Genomic DNA, 15,975 nt, shown 5'->3' with positions numbered 1-15,975 from the left:
ACAAAAAATGTAATTATTATCAGTTCTGATGTACGGTTGAGTTATATGGGAAAATAGTTTGTTGTCATGTATGGCACTGTAAAACCTATGTAAAAACGCAGGGACCTCAACCTATTTTGTTTTATCAGCCAATTCACTGTGTGAAAAACACCTCTAAGGAGTTACCCTAAAGTGTAAAATAGACAGAGGGTAATTATAAAGCCTTTATGGCCTCCCCTCTACTAAATTTTTACTAAAAATGCAATTGCCAGCTAACTGGAAATTGATTTTCAAAACTTCTGGGTTATGTTTGTTTACCCTTAGATTTTCCAGAAAAATATTTGATGATTTAAAGTTTAAACAACTGGAAAATGAAAGAAAGTCAACACTACCATAAAGAATGTGACTAAAAATTTATGTAGAATTGAAAATACCAAGTTATAGTGTAGCATACTCACCTATAGACCTATAATTTTTTCTGGTGGCTGTAAAATGCAAATACCAGGAAAACACCCTTATTAACCTACAGGTGCAACCAAAAGGCTAGTGCAAAATGGGGAAAAAAATAACTTGTATCAAAATGGGGTTTAGATCTAACAATTTTGTTATTTTCCCCAATAAATAACTTACTGAAATTGATATGTAAATAAAAAGCAGCAAGTAAATCCTACATGCAAGGCTTCGGACCAAACCTGCTAAAAATAAGTAGTACCATGTATGTCACCCAGAGAAGTCTCACTGGAATCTTGAGTTCTTAAGGACTATGAATATGTAATCAATATTACTATGCAAACTCCTTTTGTCTCCTAAAAGGGAGGGGGCCAGCTAAAAATAGCAACTCTCTCTAGTCTCTGAAAAAGTTGTGTCTAAATAATCATAACATCAATAAATCCATACTGCAACTAGTCTTCCTGGGAGCCAACCCCCAGCCCAAGCAATATTGTATCTGCATATGTGTCTAGAGTCTGAACCTCCAGCCCGATGAAATGTGCTGGTCATTAACCCTCCAGATTTGCAAGAGGGGCAAATCTACATGTTAACAAGACTCCAAAATGGTAATGATATTAAGCAATGAAAAAAGTGGTCTCCTTCAAGTGATAGAGAAATCATGAATGGATTCATGACAACAACAAAGAAGACTTTTGATCCATACTCAATATATGCATCCCTTCATAATAGAGAACATGAAGGGATTCATGACAGCAAGTAAGAAGATTTATGGCCCATATTCAAAAGACACATCCCTTATCCAAATCCAAATTGCATGATTTTCACATGGTCAATGAGTTTGGCACAATTATCACTTTGTGTGATAGACATCATCTAAAAGATCCAGAATATTGGTGGACCATTCATGGTACACATGTTCAACAGCAACGAGCATTAGCGATAAAATTTCTCTCACAAGTAACTACTTCCTCGGCCTACAAGAGGAATTGGAATACTTATAGTTCTATTCATTTAGTAAAGAGAAATTGATTGAGATATAAGATGGTAGACAACTTGGTTTATATTTATAGTATCTGTGTTAAAATTGGCAACTAGGGCCAAACTCCATGTGGGGCATCTCACTAATGGAAGCTGATATTTTTCTTGGATTCCTCTCATCGAGAGGTGTAGGATTGATCTAAAGATCATCCGATTCTGATAAGTATTCATGGAGATATGAATTTATTTGTGTTATGGGACAATTCGTCAAGGTTGGCCAGCAACTAAATAAACCCTACTTGTGCTCAACGTTTTAGTATAAATAGAGGTGGCCTTCAAGTCATTTCAACATACTTGGGATCTCTTCCTCTCTACTTGTCTTTGGGTTTTAGTAGGAGGAGAGATTCTAAGGGATAACGCTGCCCTAATCTAGAGGGCAGACGCCGGAACTGCTGAGAAAGTTGACGCAGAGAGCAGAAGCCGGAACTGCCGAAACTGCCGGGAACTGCCAAAACTGCCAGAACTATCGAAACTGTCGGGAACTGCCAGAACTGCCAGCATTGTTGGAACTGCCGAGAACTGCCAGAACTGCAGGAACTGTTGGAACTGCCGGAACTGTCGGGAAAGCTAACACAGAGGGCAAAAGCAAGAACTACCGAAACTGCCGGAACTATTGGGAACAGCTGGAACTGCCGGAACTGCCGGGAACTGCCGAGAATTGCCGAAACTACCGGGAACTACCGGAACTTCCCGAGAACTACCGGGAACTGTTAGAACTGTCGGAACTATTGGGAACAGCGGTGTTGTCGCGCGGATTGGCACGACAATGCTCAGACCGGGGGCTGTCACTCTGATCCCCGATCCCTCCGTTTAAGCCTGTCTCCCGCGGCTAAGGGGGGTGGTCCCTATGAGATGATGAGACCAACTGTCGACCAGTTGGTTGGGAGACACGAGATACGATATAAAAAGGACTCAATGGATTTGATTAATTTAGCAGACCAGTGCCTTATGAGATTGTTATTAAAACGATTACTTGTTAGATGATGTAGAAAAATAAACCGTGAACAGCAATCATTTGTCATCAGCTAAATCACATGATTAAAACGATATCCGGCAACTGAAAATTTTGAAGAGATAAATGCCTTAAGTCACCACGAGAATCATGAATTATTAACCAGACATCGTATTCGCATCTCGGCTTGAAAACTCAGCATGAAAGGTATAACATGATAAACAACTAAAACTGGCAAAAATAATTTTCCTCAAAAATTTTTATATTTTTTTGAATTTTTTTTTTTTTTACTAAAAAAAGCAAAATTCTAAATCTAAACCTAAAACCCTAAAAAGAACTCATTTAAAAATATTTTTTATTTTTTATATTAAAACTAAAAAATCTAAACTATGAAAATTTAAAACAAAACCTAAATTTTTTTTTTTATATTTTTTTAATTTTCATATAATAAAAATCTATAAAAAAAAGAAAATGATTAACTACAAAAATTAAAATCTAAAAAAAATTAAAATCTAACAAAAAGTAACTAAGGCTAACACATTAAAAATTTAATTAAAATAAATCTAAACAAAACAAAAATTAAAACTAAGCTTAAAACTAAACTTAAAAATAAATTAAAATCTAACCTAAAGTCTAATTAAAAATCTAATTCAAATTTACGCTAAAACCTAACTATATTAAAACTAAATGTAAAGCCTAATTTTTTTTTATAAATGAATCTTTTTACATTTTATTAAAAACCCTAATAAAATAAATAAAATCAATCTAAAAAAAAACTAAACGTATTAAAAAAAAATGAAACCTACGTGAAACGCATCGAATGGAAATTACCCTACGTAAAATCTACGCTAACACAATACGCATTTATGTGACCACAACAGAAATCGATTTTACCTGCTACTTGGACGCAAACCGCAAAACGACTCTCTCGGCCACCGGAGGAAGGAAAACCCAGCATCGAAGCTTAGAAAAAAAAATTTACAGTCGACGGCAGAAGGATATTTTACCTGGCCCGTAGCAGCAAAACGATTTTTTTGAGCCGCAGATTACCTGTTGCCGGCGTGAATGAAGCTCGCTGCCCAGCTGATTCAAAACTACCCGAAAATTCCTCACCAAATTCGCAGTCGCAGGCTTATTAAATCCGAAGTGAGAGCAGGGTTGATCCGGCGGTTTTGATGACAAATCTATGCAGGAGACAAAGGAAATGCGATTTTTTCTTTTTTAACGGCGTTTTGGGTCGGCCCCTTTTCATATAGATTGAATCCACGTAGGATGTAATGATGGACCACGAGCTCAATAAAGACTTATGAAATTCGATTTGGAAATCTGATCTTGTGGCTGTCGGCGGCTGATCTTATGCATTCGATACAAAACCACAATAATGGATACGCATATGAAACCCAAACCGTCTACTGATATTTCCTTATGGCTTCGATACCTCACGCTGACATTGATCCGCATAGATTTTGCAGTGCTTAAATGGAACGCGTGGATATTTCGAAGCTACTATCCAAGTCGTGGCAATGGTGGATCGATTCTCTGCACAGTAAATGTATCGATGTGAAAACCGGCGTATGTCAAAAATATTTTTCTTTCTCTGATGCCTACCACCTAAATAATAGGTACATAAAACCAAAATCAAAACCCCAATGAAGACTGAATAAAACAAAAATTTGAAAACCCTAGATCAGCTAATTTAATGTACAGATTTGGCCCCTTAACAGCCAGATTTCAGCAATAGGCACAGAAATATTTTTCAAAGAACAGAAATTTCAGATTGTCACTGTGAAGAACTTCAGAAAATCTCTCATGCAAACTTAAAAAAAATAAACCGAATGATAGACCCAGGATCAAATCCAACTGGGCTCAACACAAAATGCTTGCGGGAGTTGGCTGGTTCAGCCGAGAACTTCCCCGAACGCCCACAAAATTCCTTCAGAAAATGTTTTCTGCACAGCTCAAAACAACCATCAATAAAGAGGGCAAAAATGCTGCTAGATCTCAAACAGTAATGGAGATACCTGCCATTACTTCAGAAACCCTAACAGCACTCAAACCCCAGCAAGTGAACAAGATACCTGTGCTCACAATACTCTACAAAAAGCTATTATTAATGGCTGAAAATAAAATATGCAGAAAATTTAAACAATCTCACAGCATTTCAAGAGAGTAACACCAGCAAGATATGGACCCCAAAGTCTTCTTTTATTAACCAGAAACAGATTTACAAGAGAGCTTCTTCAGTATCAGACTCACAGATCCAATGAATTGAAATGACCACCTAAGACCCTATATAAAGGAAATGATCCCAACGGCTAGTTCGAGTGATCCATGTAGAAATGATCTCGACCGTTGATGAGGATCAAGACATCTCTTGATCTCATCCGTCGATTTATTCACTTAAAATATTATTATTTTATTAGTTAGGGTTTTTGCTTTATTTTTTAATTTTTTATTATTTTTTATTTATTTCATTTTTTAATTTTTATTTATTTTATTATTTTTATCAATTTTTTAATTTCTTAATTCATTTTAGAATGGATCATCGAACTAAGCCTTCGAAAACACCACCTAGGACCTAGGACTTAGGACTCACGAGGGGATTTAAAACATTTTTCGACCCTCAAGACACATTACATCATGACTTTTACAACTTACATCTCAAGGGGACAAGCCCACTTAACATAGACCCTCATAAATCACCCAGCTCTGCGACACAACTATAATCTAGCAGATTAACACACTAGGATTCTCCTAAAGTTCTAATGACAAAATGCATCCCGGCTTTGAGGTCAGGTTTGAAGGAAAACTCTGCCGATCATAGATCGGTGAGACGAAAAACCTTCCGGGACATAGATTATCATTAGAAAGTTAGGTCCACCTAGGCAATTTTACATACATGACTCTGATCTGCTTAGATTATTTACAATTCATACATGCAGACTGGGTTTACAATTGAAATGATCAAGCTGCTGATGACTGTAGGCTGCCACGGACATGTCGTTCAGGTGCTACCCCTTTCTGCCAAGAAAAGAGGGTGTACTGCATGAGAAGTTGACCAGTAGTGGTCAACAAGCGGGAACTGCCGAGAACAACCGGAACTGCCGAGAACTGCCAGAACAACCGGAGCATTTGTCTCCGAAGGAAAGCAGCATGCAAGGGACAGCTAACTAACATTGGGACAGTTGTATGGTACTTAGCAGCAAATACACCAAGCATGCAATGTTACAGCTAGCATGCAAGGGAGAGCTAGCATGCAATAGCAAGCATGCTAAGGACAACAAGCAAGCAAGATGCAGCCAACATATAGGTCAGTATGGCAACATGGTGCAGCAATGGCACATAATGCAATACAATGATGGGTACAGTCATGATTAATGAAGTGTGATGAGATGCAGCATAGTGATGATGGGTGCAACACGGTGCAGCACGGTGAGGTGCAGAATGATGACGAAATGCAGCACAACGATAGGTGAAGGAGTCACCTTGGAGAATCAGTTGAAGCAACATGTCTTCAACTGATCTCATGTATCATCTTCTTAGAGATGATCTATGCTCTTATCTAAATAAGTTGAAATGTTGACTTCTGTTGTAAACGTACTATCTCTCTCTCTCTCTCTTGAACTATTGAAGAACATATAAGAAGAATTGATCAAGGGTTTCCCCACATTGGGGTTTGTCCCTGGCTAGCGCCACATCTTGTGTCCTCTTGTCTCGGCTTGTCTTCTGCGATTTATATTTATGTTCTATCTGCAGTTTACTTTAACACTGATGTGATTGCTAATCTGGAAAAGATATTGAGCTAACTGTGAAAATTGAATTAAAATGCTCTAAGCATAGAACATGCCTAAAATTAACATGGTATCAGAGCTAAGGTGAAGGCAATGCCCAAGCAAGAGTGAAAGAGCAATCACCAAAGACAGTTGGGAAAGGAAAAAAGGATCAATGGATTCCTCATCCCTCTTCAAATTCACCAAGGGTGAAATCGAAGCAGAGAATATTATCAGAATGGCGCAGCAAAAGTTTCTGATGGCCTACCTAAAGATCACTTCAATGGGAAGCCCGGATCTAAGGGTGGAAGGAAAGGCAGATGCCTTGGTTGTAATAAGTTCGGCCATTATGCGAAGGAGTGTCTAAGGTAGGGACACATCACTTGATGATGATAACAATCATTCCAGGGACATCTTCAATGATCAGAGGAATGACAGGTAATGCAGGTCATCAAGGAAACGGCCGACTCTTCAGAGAAAGTAAGGAACCCCAGGTATGAAGAATCAAATGTTGTTTCTGATAAGATAAAGAAGCGTTATCTTGTATTGGCCCTCTCCTTCAGATTCTTTGGGAATCTGGCTTATTGATCGTAGTGCTTCAAGGCACCTCATCGGATAGAAGGGTGCACTCTCGAATTTGGTAGTGAAGGAAACAACCATGGTATTATACTTGGAGTCGATGCCACCTATCCTGGAAAGGGTGTAGGGAATGTTACCCCTCAATTGAATGAAGGTAACTCTATTCATTTACAAGAATCTCTTTTATGTACCTAATCGCAAGAAGAACCTGGTTTCCATCTCGGAAATGATAGTCAAAGGTTTCAGGGTGGCATTCATCGATGGAAAGGTATATGTTAAAAAATAGAATTTTCAAAGATGTTTTTCTCATGGGTTCAAGGTTGGCAATTTGTATCAAGTTGCAGGATGGTCCATTGGGGATCATGTCAATTGACATATCGCATCTATAACACCGGAGGTCTACCTATGGGGCCCTACCTGATGTGAGTCAAATGGTGATAGGGATGCCTAAATTCAAGAAGAGCATGAAGGTACATGTCTGAGATGTATCGAAGGAAAATCTTATAAAGGGACCATTCCCCTCATGCAGCAAGTCCACAGGTTTGGAACAACCTGAGGAGTTTGAGATTCATGATCGGGAATCTCATGTATACAGGTGGAAGAAAGCCCTCTATGGCTTGAAGCAAAACACCCCGGGCATAGTATGAGAGGATTGATAGCTGTCTGATGAAGCTGAGATTCACTAGGAGTGAAACTGATCCAAACCATTACCCGAAGGTTGTGGATGATAGACCTCTCATACCGGCACCTTATGAGGACGACCTATTTCTGACAGGTGTAGACCCTATCATTTGCAGAAGTAAGAGGGAGTTGGATTCCAGATGTGGAATGATAAACTGCAAGCCTGTGACTACCTCGAGGATCTTAACTTTCAGAAGTTATATGGTAGTGATGTTGGACCATATTTGGGAAATGCCTCTGAGTCTCATAAACTCATTCGTGTTGATGTTCTTGGTGAACTTCCGTCCAGACATATGTTTTGCAATTAGCATGGTGAGCTCATATTTAGTTGAGCCTCACTGGATTGGTGCCAAGAATCTTTTGAGATATCTTCGGGGCACAGTGTCTCATGGATTGAGATACACTGCCGAAAATATGAAACTACATGATTATTCGAATGCTGACTAGGCAAGCAATGTGGAGGATCACTAGAGCACTTCTCAGTGTTGGTTCTCTTTGGATTCTGCTTCAATATCATGGATGAGCAGGAAGCAGAAGTCGGTTGCTATAAGCACCACCGAGACCGAATACATAGCTACGAGTATGATCTCGTGTGAAGCTGCATGGTTGCAGAAGCTCTTAAGTGAGCTATTTGTACACATGATGAATACCACTGTGATTCTCTGTGACAACCAGAGGGGGGATTCGATTATTGAGGAATCTCGTATTCAATGATTGCTCCAGCAGATAGACATCAGATACTGCCTTATCTGGGATATGGTAAGTCGATGAGCGAGGAGGCTCCATCGCATTGAGACTGATGTACAGGTCGCAAACATTTTGTCAAAACCCCGGGGAAAGGTCAAATCTGTGACTTTCCCGAATGACTTGGAGTCGTTGAGAGACCACCTTATAATGGTCCTGCATTTTGCATGCATTTGAGCTCTGGGAGCTCAGGGGGGCTTGGGGTACTTACTGGAGCAACATACGACCATAGGGCGACTCACCCTCCCCTGGTGATGCACTATGTACAGGATGATAGGTTCAACCTTCCCCAGTGATACCCCGTGGCGACTTTGAAACAGGATGATTAGTTCTCCTGTGGGCCGGGATGATTAGTTCTCCTATGGCAACTGTGGAATAGGATGATTAGTTCTCCTGTGGGCCGAGAAGATTAGTTCTCCCGTGGCAACTATGAAACAGGATGATTAGTTCTCCTATGGGCTGGGATGATTAGTTCTCCCATGGCAACTTTGGGGCAGGATGATTCGTTCTCCTGTGGACAGGATGATTAGTTCTCCTGTCGAGGCATCCTACCCATGCAGTCCGGGACTCGTGGGAAGTACCTCTCATCTGATCAATGAGCAAGGAAATGGGGTTAGGGACCATAGTAGTGCTATCAATGGACACATCGATGTATCTACCGTACTCCCAATGCTAGGATGACCTCCATTGATCTGGGATCAATGAAACTGATCTGGGATCAGTATGAGTGGTTTGAGACACTCTCTTGTGATGTTGATCTGGGATCAATAAAACTAACTTCGGGCCAATAAGAGTGATGTGACACACTCTCTTCAGATGAAACTGACTTCGAGTCCATAGAGAATGGTATGAGACATTCTCAATCAATTCTTCTTCTTCATGGTTCAGCAGAGCAGAGCAGTGCAGGGCACTGATGATAGAGATAGTATAGTCGGACATATGGTTCAGCGGATGGAGTTCTCCCTAGTTGAGAGGGAGTGTTAAAATTGGCAACTAGGGCCAAATTCCATGTGAGTCATCTTATTAATGGAAGCTGATATTTTTCTTGGATCCCTCTCATCGAGAGGTGTAAGATTGATCTAAAGATCATCCGATTCTGATAAGTATTCATGGAGATATGAGTTTATTTGTGTTATAGGACAATTCATCAAGGTCGGCCAGCAACCAAATAAACCCCACTTGTGCTCAACGTTTTAGTATAAATAGAGGTGGCCTTCAAGTCCTTTCAACACACTTGAGATCTCTTCCTCTCTACTTGTCTTTGGGTTTTAGTAGGAGGAGAGATCCTAAGGAATAACGGTGCCCTAATCTAGAGGGCAGAAGCCGAAACTATCGGAACTGCCGGGAAAGTTGATGCAGAGGGCAGAAGCCGAAACTATCAGAACTACCGGGAAAGCTGATGCAGAGGGCAGAAGCCGGAACTGTCGGGAAAGCTGACGCAGAGGGCAGAAGCCGGAACTGTCAGGAAAGCTAATGCAGAGGGCAGAAGCCGGAACTGCCGGAACTACCGGGAACAGCCAGAACTGCCGAGAACTGCTGGGAACTGCTGGAACTGCCGAGACAGCTGACGCAAAGGGCAAAAGCCGAAACAACCGGAACTGCCGGGAACTGTCAGAACTAGGGGGAACTACCAGAACTGCCGGGAAAGCTGACACAAAGGGCAAAAGTCGGAACTGCCAGTACTACCGGGAACAACCGAAACTGCCGGAACTGCCGAGAACTGTCGGAATTGCCGGGAACAGCTGGAACTGCTGGAACTGCCGAGAACTGCCGGAACAACCGGAGCATCTGTCTCCGAAGGAGAGCAGCATGCAAGGGACATCTAACTAACATTGGGACAGTTGTATCGTACTTAGCAGCAAATACACCAAGCATGCAATGTTACAGCTAGCATGCAATAGCAAGCATGCTAAGGACAGCAAGCAAGCTAGGGACAACAAGCAAGCAAAATGCAGCCAACACATAGGTCAATATGGCAACATGGTGCAGCAATGGCACATAATGCAATACAGTGATGGGTACAGTCATGATTAATGAAGCGTGATGAGATGCAGCATAGTGATGATGGGTGCAGCGCGGTGAGGTGCAGCATGATGACGAAATGCAGCACAACGATAGGTGAAGGAGACACCTTGGAGAATCAGTTGAAGCAGCATGTCTTCAACTGATCTCATGTATCATCTTCTTAGAGATGATCTATGCTCTTATCTAGATAAGTCAAAATGTTGACTTCTGTTGTAAACGTACTATCTCTCTCTCTCTGTTGAACTATTGAAGAACATATAAGAAGAATTCATCAAGGATTTCCCCACATTGGGGTTTGTTCCTGGCTAGCGCCACATCTTGTGTCCTCTTGTCTTGGCTTGTCTTCTGCGATTTATGTTTATGTTCTATCTACAGTTTACTTTAACGCTGATATGATTGCTAACCTAGAAAAGATATTGAGCTAACTGTGAAAATTGAATTAAATTGCTCTAAGCATAGAACATACCTAAAATTAACAATCTGTCTTCTACTCGCTTGCAAAGACCAGGGTAATAGGAAAGGTCCTTCTAAGAAATGGGATTACAGTGTACATTCAACAGCCTTGTATATAGTGGCAAAAGTTTTGCCTATGTTGTAAAACAACTTTTTATGTACAACAATTCTTCTGCTGTCAAGTTTAAATTCCATACTTCAGCAAGTCTCTGAGCCCTTTTTTCTGCCTTATCAACCCACCTGTCTTGCTTAAATGCCGAAACTGAATTTTTCTTTCCTTCCCTCCTCAATTTGATTGTAAAGTTCTTATAATATATCTCAACAGTTGTCTCCAATTGTGCCTATCCAACGAGCTGCAGGTATCTCCAGAGTCTAAAGGCCCCTTGAGATCCTATACATATTTTCCAATTCTGATTTCCTCTTCAATTTTGCTTAGTATTTTGAAATTCTCCTCTTTTGCAATTCCAGAAGTTGCATAGCAACATACGTAAACTTAAAGCCCTGCTTAACTAAGATAACAGCCCTCATTCATACTAACCTAACCCATGGCCATTAGCTTCTGCAGTCCTTAACCACCAGAAGTTCATCATTTGGAATGAAGATCTTTTGAACTCCAAACTATGAACATTCATGGCTTCTTGAAAGAGGATGGTTATGTAATGCTACAAAGATGACAACAGTTGCAAGCAGAGGTTTTGAATCAGCAAAAGCAAAAAGCTAATGAAGAAGAGGAGATACATATTTTCAGTAAAAGGTAAATTAAAAATCAAAGATCTAACAGTGCTAGTCTACATTCAATGAACAGATAGGTGGTGCCTTCAAAAGACTTCCAAAAGTAGTACTTTTTCACTACTGGATGTTGCTATAAAGTTGTTTGACTTTAACTTTGCATGAATAACAACAAAAGATGTCAAATGTGCAAAGGGATCAATTTTGAAAAATTCAAGCAGGTTAGTATTCTGATTTATTTATCCTCTCCAGTCCAAAGTACAAAAAGAGAAGATATATAGGAAAAAATCACCTCGGCTCTTGTTGGCAGTGGATATTCTATCATGGACTCAAGTAGCTGTGAGGCAACAATAACTGGCTTATTTAGCTGCCTACATAGCTCAACTATTTGCTGCTGCACACAAGGAACTTGTTCCAGGGGAATCTGTGCACCAAGGTCCCCTCTCGCTACCATCGCTCCATCAGATATGTGAATTATCTCTTCAAGAAACTTTAAAGAATCAACGCTTTCGATCTTCGCAATGACACCAATTTCACTGCAAATCCCAAGAACAATATATAAAATAATTAAATACAATCAAATTTTCCAAGCATGCATGATATGAAATACAATGGAAACATAAAGTTAGATTACAATTAAGGAAAGCTTCTTTCATGTCAAGTTCAAATAGAGTTTACAGCATAGACCAAGGAAATGGTGCTTCTTTCATTCATGGTAACTTGTTAGGACCTTCTTTGAAATAACCATCCTTATTAAAAAACATTTCAATTGCGAAATGTTTGCAAATTGTGTGAGATTGGGTGGTAGCATATGTTGTATGATAATAGTATCATAATAATAATAATACTAGCAAGGATAAAAATATTGATTATTGACTTGTATATTCATGATTGATTTGATTTTAAAAAGGATTCCATATGTCGAGATCATCCTTGATCATTTAGACATGACTTTCTATTTTTGGAAAGTCACTTCCAAATTGAGATGTGACTTACTATTTTTGGAAATTCATATTAGAATTGTTAGAAATGAAATTTTATTATAGGTGGTTCAAACAAAATTGAAAGATATGATTTCTTCTAGGAGAAATTCATCCTTGAGCTGTTAAATTTTAACATATAACTTATTTTTTACCCCTCAAAGTGTGTCATAGTAGAAAAATGAGAGTGAGAGATGTAATTTTGAACACACATACCCCATACAACTTCTCTAGACATCACTTATTACATTATACATTCAGATTTTATTCAAATTTCCACCCCGCAGGGAATTTTAAAAAATTTAAAAACGAACCCTAGACCTAATCAAATTCCACGAAATTTTACAAGTGATCTAGTATGGTAATATACAATGACTCTAGACACTAGAACTCAACCAAGGCATCGCCTTCAAGCCGTACTCCAGCTTTGGGGTTATGCTTGGAGGAAAAAACCCAATTAACTATTAAGTACCCATAAGAACATAATAATTAACCAAATGAAAAAAAAACCTCCTAGAGTAAACTCACTTGATGACAAGGTCAAAGTTACATAGCCCTGTTACATGACTCGAATCATCATACTAGCATCACTTTACATCATCCTTGCAGGGCTTGTGGAATTTGAGTACAACAGAAAATGAAAGGAAGAAGTAGAGTCGAAAAACTCTGATGATATAGTGAACTTTGATGGTACATGAAGCCTATGGTACATCCTCGGGCATGGAGTCTTCCAAAAAAAATTGGGTACACTTCAGTGGTCAACAGGGCAATTGTACTCAAGAAGAATCCAAGCTCATTTCTAGAGGAAGAATCCGGGCACAAGAAGGAGAGGCTACAGCCTTTGCAGCCAATGTCAAGAAAAGGAAAGGGAAGCCAAAGAAGCCAACCCCCCAACATTCAACAACAATAGAAGTGACTTTTCAAGAGTCCAATGCTACAGGTATGACAAACTTGGCCACATTGCTCGAGATTGTCTTGATAGAAGAAATGTTATAATGGCAACAACAACAACGTCAACAATAGTAGGGGAGGAAGAGATCCTGCTACCCATGCAAGTTTTGAAGAGCCCGAGTGCCCTCAAAAGAGGACCAGAAATACAAGGTACGTTAATAAGGTTGTAAGTTCTCAATCTGAAAATGTTCTTATCGCTGCTCTTTCTAGCTCTTCTTCAGATAGCATTGATAGTTGGCTATGTTAGTTCTTGGTAGCAACGGAAGTGATTTAACCTTGAAAATTGGTAGAGAGACTAAGGCACATGAGTTCTAAAGAACCCAGAAACCGTTTGGTGAAATTCCACCCGGATTGTATTTTATTAAAATAATTAATATTTTTAATGGGTCCCTAAGTCTAAACTTAGGGAAATGAAAATATTAATGGGTATTAATCAAAATATGGGTGAGAATGATCTAAAAGGAAGATCAAGTCATGTTTTAATCTTAGCCGTTGATTAGAGACTTAATCTTGATCGTTCAAAACTCAACAGGAAAAGTATAAAATGGAGGCTTGGGGTTCATTTGGAAACACAAAGAGATTGAGGAAATCGATTTTCTGAGGTGAGAAGTTCTCAGGAGGAAAATCAATTGGGGAGATCTTGCAGCTGAGGGGCAGTGAGAATTTGGGAGGAGGGCTTTTCGGAGAATACTGACAGAGAGGCAGAGAGAGCTTGCAAAGAGGCAGCGCAGTAGCCGGGAAAGCTGACGCAGAAAAGTTGTCTGTCATGCAGAATCCAGAACTGTTGGAACAGTTGAAACAGTCGAGAATTGTCGGAATTGCCGGAATTGCCAGGAATTGTCGAAATAGCCAGGAGAGCTGACACAGAGGCAGCGCAGTAGTCGAGAGCGCTGATGCACAAAAGTTGTCTGTCACACAGAATCCAGAACTGTCGAAACGGCCAAAACTGTCGGAAACTGCCGAAACAGCTAGGAGAGCTGACGCAGAGGGCAGATATGGTGATGCAGGGCTGACGCAGAACCAACGTAGAAATAGTCGGGGTTAGCTAGTCTTGGGTTGGATTAGCCGAAATTCTGTCGGGTGAAGTGAGGTAAAACTCACTCAGATTTTCGCTAGTATTTTCTTTGTAAAGAATTGCTAGATGAGCATCCTAGATTTGTATTTAGATATTTGTCCTACATAATAATAAACCCTCAGAACTACTGCACCAGTTTTCCCACATTAGATTTTTCCGGGGACTATTGTGTCCAAAAATAAGTGTGTCCTACGTATCTTGTTCTTTGCTATGTTTTCTATTTCATGAGATCAAATATTTAATTAGTGTAGGCTACAGAAGTAATTTTCTTCAGTATTCAGAAGAATAACTTGATGAATGTAATTTAAAAAAAAAATCAAGTAGGTGAACTAGATTCACATTTTCTGCAGTAGGGGTTCCTTCGAGTCTAGGAATTTTCACAGGCTAGTGGATAGTGGGGCATCTAGACATTTTACTGGGTATCGTGAAGTCCTCTTAAATTTGGTTGAGAGGGAGTCTAATTTGAAAATTATCCTTAGAGATAATTCTCTTCCTCCCTTAAGAGGATCAGGTTTTGTCTCTTTTCATTTTAATTCTGGTAAAACCATTCATCTACATGATGCGCTATATGTGTCGGACTTGATGAAGAATCTTGTCTCCATGTCTTCCATGGAAGACACAGAATTTAGCGTTGCATTCATCAATGGAAAATCCATTACTTGGCCAAGGGGATCTAACTTGAGAGCAGCGTTCACTCTTGGTATTGGAAATGAAGGCCTTTACAGAGTTTCTAGATGACTACAAATTAGTGTGAGTTTTGGCACCAGAGATTTGCTCAACTTCATTACAAGGCCTTGCCTGACTTGAGGAAGGTGGTTACAAGGATACCCATGATTTAGGTGGATCATGAAGGTGTGTGTCAAGTTTGTGCCAGTGGGAAGTGTTATGGCTAATTCTAGCACCTGCAACACGAGTGCTTCAGGGGACATAGAAAGCCTCCTAGAGACAACCTTTGGGTTGATTGTAGACCAGTGCCTAGGACATCTTAGGTATAGGAGTGCGTGGAAGATTATGAGTGTGGTTTCTGTTGCACTCCAATTGTCACGTAGTTAAAAAGGTTATAAAGGGGGGCTTGGTTCAATAGGCCTTCATTAAGGTAGACTCAAGACAACACATGGATCCAAATGCGGGGAGCATAATGGGGTAATCTCAAAGGGATATGTCATCTTCTAGTGACTGACACACAACAATGAGACAACTTAGTACTAAAGTTGTAGAGATGGTGGAGAGGAGGAGAGGAAGGAGGGAAATAGATGCGTAGTGTTGTAGACAAACAGAATCCTCAGCAATAATGTTCCAGCAGAAACATGGAAGAGGAAGGAGGTGAAATGGTAGAAACAGCGGTATACTAATTAAGGTTTCATGCCGGATATAACATGGGTATCATTAGCTCCAAACAACATGAGTAAATCTGAGCTCACACAAGTACTGTAGGTTAAACCAATAACACAAATAAATCTGCAATTGCTACAGGTATTGTATGTTATTGAATGACACAAGTAAATCTGTAATATAATGCAGGTAATGTTCTCTATTTAGCAGCCTAGATAAATCCATCGATCGGGGAGA

At 39.8% G+C, this 15,975-nt stretch overlaps 1 pseudogene across 1 annotated transcript in view; it reads right to left on the bottom strand.

Annotated features, from left to right (window-relative positions):
* Window positions 1-15,975, bottom strand: part of LOC149208542 (pyruvate kinase isozyme A, chloroplastic-like) — a 205,176-nt pseudogene that overhangs the window by 15,061 nt on the left and 174,140 nt on the right. The window contains exon 5 of the transcript XR_016252781.1: window positions 11,693-11,936. The product of XR_016252781.1 is annotated as a pyruvate kinase isozyme A, chloroplastic-like (transcript). The remainder of the gene's footprint in view (window positions 1-11,692; window positions 11,937-15,975) is intronic.

The sequence above is a fragment of the Pinus tabuliformis genome, chromosome 1_2 (genome assembly GCF_031772625.1).
Source record: "Pinus tabuliformis cultivar Carrire ecotype Pingquan chromosome 1_2, CPIR1, whole genome shotgun sequence".
NCBI lineage: Eukaryota > Viridiplantae > Streptophyta > Pinopsida > Pinales > Pinaceae > Pinus > Pinus tabuliformis.
The sequence above is the reverse complement of the archived record's forward strand: the minus strand, read 5'-3'. Positions and strand labels throughout refer to the sequence as shown.